We start from the raw sequence: 4,213 nt of genomic DNA on the forward strand, positions 1-4,213 counted from the left end.
ATGATGCACCATGTAGCGGCATGGCTGCTGATGTCATAATTTACTGCTTTTAATTGAATTGTGACCAATGAAAAACATCCAGGCTGTAGGTGTAAAAGATTATTATTTTATTTTATTTTCATTGTATGGTACAATGATCCAAGAACAAGTAATCCTATGAATTTGTGTTGAATTTGAACTTCTTTAAATTTCTGCACATGAGTCATGTTTCACTACAATTCAGAAGTTTGAGGTCAGTAAGATTTTAATCAACAAGAATGCAAACTGACCAAAAGTGACAGTAAAGACTCAAAATTGTTACAGATTATTTATATTAATTATTTATAAAAATATTTTTATTTTTATTTATAAATGCTGTTCTTTTGAATTTCTATATTAATCAAATAATCAATCAAAGTGTTTCTTGAGCATCCAGTCAGATTTCAGATGGATCATATGACAATGAAGACTGGAGCAATGATGCTGAAAATTCAGCTTTGATCACAGGAATGAGTTATATTTTAAAATATATTCAAAAATTCATTTAAATTGTAAAAGATTTCACAATTCTACTGTATCATTGATTAAATAAATGGAGCCTTGGTCAACATAAGAAACTTCTTTTAAAAATATATATAAAATCTGACAGACTCCAAACTTATGATTGATGTACATGATCTCAATGAACAAAGAACAGAATAAACTAATTATAATTTCATACATAATTAGGACATAACTATGATTATCCTTTTTTGCTGCTGACACCAAAGGCTGTGTTTTCATTCAAACCATGAAGAAAAGTTTTGAAGAAAATTTGGTAACACTATTTTAAAGTGTACATGTTGCTTAGTATAATAATAATAATTAAGTATGCATAATTACATGCAAGTAACCCTAAGCCAAACCCAAACCCTAACCCTAACCATGTCATAAGTACATGTAGTTAATTAATATTACTCAGTACTTACATGTATAATTAAAGACACCTTAAAATAAAGTGTAATGGAAAATTTAACCCAGACTGCCTTAAATACCAGTTCACATGCAACATTCCAAGCACATTGTGTTTCGTGAAGTGAGCGTTCGACCAATAAGAGCATGAAACTATTAATCAAGAAACATTTAGAGAATAAAATTCAATGGTTTTGAATAAACTCTGGGCTGCTGAGTTCACACTAATAATAATAAATGCATATATTTGACTTGAATAACATTTGCTCACTTTTGGACAATAAAAAATGTCAGTGTTTTGTGTCGGGTCCCCACTTGATGTCGGAAGCAGTGCTGTAGATGTTGCTGCAGTGATTACTGGGTGCCGGAGAGGGTCGGCTCGCCTCTCAGGACAGGCTGCTCTGAACAATTAGGTCTGTAGAGCTGCTGCAGAGGTCTTTTGTGAAGCAGCACTTTGAGTGAATGTGCACAAGCTGTCAGAAACCGCCCTCCGGATCCTGAGCTGTTACCTCCCGCGGGGAGGAGAGCAGTGACACCGGTCGCACACAGATTTCTGGGATAGGGCTTCAGATTCAACCCCAAAATCAAAGTTTAGGAAAGAAAAAAATTACTTGCAATGCGTAGATGCATTGGTAAAATACAGAGTAATTAAACACAGAATTGTTTAGCCATGCTTCAATATAGTTGTTTCCAACTGGTTGGATTTACAGTGTCAGTGACACTTCATCATACATTACACTGAAAAAAAAAAATCTTTCTCAGCATTTTTCAAGTACAAATATCTAAACACTCAAATTTAGATACATTTACCTGAGAGGCAAAATGACATAAGATAAGTCTTGTTTTCTGAAAAATATATAATAATTTTAGACTTTATGCTTAAAACAAGAAAAAAAGTCTGTTAATGAGGTAAGAAATATATTTTTGTTTTCTCTTTAAATTACTTTTTTTCTTGCCCTATTTACATGTATGTTTGCCATTCATTTTAATACATTTTGTTTTCAGAAAACAAGTCTTGTAAGTAATGTGGCTTTTGTAAGTAAACGTATCTTGATTTAAAAACATTTTAGATATTTACATATTGACATAAAATAAAACAAATAATGAGGAATGTTGAAATGTAGTTGTCATTGTTTGCTTAAAAAAATTCCACTGTAACTACAATTTAATTCAGTGATTGGCTTGAGAGACACCAGATTTAAATATGCAAATGAGTGCTAGAGCAGAGTAGAAGATTTACAGGGACAACTTAAATTTGGGCTAATTTACCCCACACAAATCTCTCATTTGAGAAAATGTTGTATAATTTACATTTACATCTATTCATTCAGCAGACAATTTTATCCAAAGTGACTTACAAATGAGAAACATCTCAAGCAATCGGTCATACAGCCAACACTATTCATTAGTACACTATGTTAAGTATAATCAAGCTTGATACATATTATTTTTAAACATTTCAGTCACCACAGTTAATAAAGTTTTCTTTCGGCTGAGGAACAAGGGTGTTTTTTTCATTAGGGTCACTGAAATATTAACACTGTCATCAATTAGTATTTAATTATATTGCATTTTATAATTTTATTATACCAAAAGATTCATGCAAAACCTCAACACATTATTTTTTATTTAATAATTTTTTTTAAATGTCATCCCCTCTCGAAGTCATTGTATAGGTCTCACACTGCATGAGAATCTTAAATGCTTTTTTAATCTAATAAAATCTTGTTTTTTCCACTTAACAGATATAACATCAATATCACCAGATTATTGGAGCCTTTTTTTTCCCGATGTAAAAGGCTCTGATTACACCATCACAACCTCTGTTCTCGTCTTCCAATACTCCTTACACCAAAAATAACCTGTCGTCTCCCATGTCACTTCCTCTGGGCGTCAAACCCCCTCAGATGCTCGAGAGTGTGATCTAGATCACAGAGGTAATGGCAACGTCTCGATACATTAGGGGAGTTAAACGGCTTGACTCTACTCATGGCTAATTGAAGGCTACAAATTTCTTAGACATGTCACCTCTCACTTCTTCGAGCACTCGTTCGCTCATCTGCCCTGTGTTACAGGACTAGTGCCAACATATCATGTAGATCTATCTTTGACATCACAAGAGTGCCGATATTAAGTGATTACTTTGTTCCAAACCATTTTGGTTGGCAGACAGTGCTGAGTAGATTACTTACAAATTCTAGCCTATTACTGATAACAAATGACTTAATGAAAATTGTAGTCAATAATGTAATCTACAGTTGGTATAGAAAACAATCACCCCTTTAAAAAAAATAAAATAAAAAATTGTCAGTGCTCAGTGCATCTTATAACGTCCAAGAACCTGAATCAATAAGTTGGAAAAGGGATCAGCCCCGTCCTAAAAATGACTTGTAAACTCAATCAGGTGTAGCTTCTCAATGGCACATTAAGCCATTTGACTTTCAACTGTGTTCAGCTGTGGTTAATTTCATCAGCTCAGAATGAAAAGAGCTTTCCTGGAGCATTTCAGTCCTTGGTTGTGCAACTGAAGCAAACAATCAACTATGGGTGGCAAGGCACTGTCAAAAGAACTCTGGGAGAAAGTTGTGGACAGAAGATAGATGGGGAAAAAATCTTCAAAGACTTTATTAATGCCTAGAAGCACAGTGAAGTCTATTATTAAGAGGTGGAAGGTATTATCAGTAACTTGTAAAAAAGTAACTGTAATCATATTATGAGCATTTTACAAAGTAGTACATTTTTGGAATCTGATACTTAATCCAGATGATCAGGCACTACCCAGCACTGTTGTCAGGAATACAGTGGACTGCAATGAAGGTTATTTTTCTCTGAAATCACATCGAACACAAGTACAAATAGGCTGCATTTTCTTTCTTTAATGGGTCACCAACTGGTCTGGCTTCAGCTAAAGCAGTGGAAAAACTCTCATTGTGTTGCGGCTGTAGATTCGCTGCAGTGTTCTTGAGCTCATGGGGTATGAAGCTCTTGTTTGACGAACAGATCACAGGTTCATTATATTGGCCCCAGGCTTGGGTTTAAGTCAGTGGGGGTCCAAGGGCCCCTTTAAACAGTAAGAGATCCAGTTGTTGCTACGGAGATTGTAAACCATGTACAGCTGTGACTTTCCTGTGTATGCATGGACAAACCGACTACACATCTTATTAAAGCAAGATCAACATGTTTCATCAGAATCATGAATAAATTCTTTAACTCTTTATGTAATTTTTTTTCTCCTTATTTTATCTCGTTGGCGAGATATAATAATGTAAGGGTGACAATAGAT

Source organism: Carassius auratus, chromosome 35 (genome assembly GCF_003368295.1).
Source record: "Carassius auratus strain Wakin chromosome 35, ASM336829v1, whole genome shotgun sequence".
Lineage (NCBI taxonomy): Eukaryota > Metazoa > Chordata > Actinopteri > Cypriniformes > Cyprinidae > Carassius > Carassius auratus.